Genomic DNA, 534 nt, shown 5'->3' on the forward strand with positions numbered 1-534 from the left:
AATCTGTTCTAGGCATAAGTTTGGGTCTGTGTTGCTTAGTATATCTTCCCAGCTTATATCGGTTAGGACTTGGTTTACTTGGTCCCACTTTATGTTTTTGTTATTGAAGTTGAATTTGGTGAATGCTCCCTCGTGACTAGTCTCATTTTGTCGGTCTGGGGCTCCACGCATACATGTCTGAACCTCAATTATGTTGTGATCTGAGTATATTGTTTTTGATATGGTGACATTTCTTATCAGATCATCATCGTTAGTGAAGATGAGGTCTAGTGTATTCTCCAGTCTAGTAGGCTCTATTATTTGCTGGTTTAAATTGAATTTTGTGCAGAGATTTAAAAGCTCGTGTGAGTGTGAGTTTTCATCAGAGCTGCCTCCTGGTGTTATTACTGCAACAATATTATTTGCTATATTCCTCCATTTTAGGTGCCTTAAGTTGAAATCCCCCAGGAGCAAGATGTTGGGTGCAGGAGCTGGAAGATTTTCCAGACAGTGGTCAATTTTTAACAGCTGTTCCTGGAATTGCTGGGATGTTGC

This window comes from Cherax quadricarinatus, chromosome 75, assembly GCF_038502225.1.
Source record: "Cherax quadricarinatus isolate ZL_2023a chromosome 75, ASM3850222v1, whole genome shotgun sequence".
NCBI lineage: Eukaryota > Metazoa > Arthropoda > Malacostraca > Decapoda > Parastacidae > Cherax > Cherax quadricarinatus.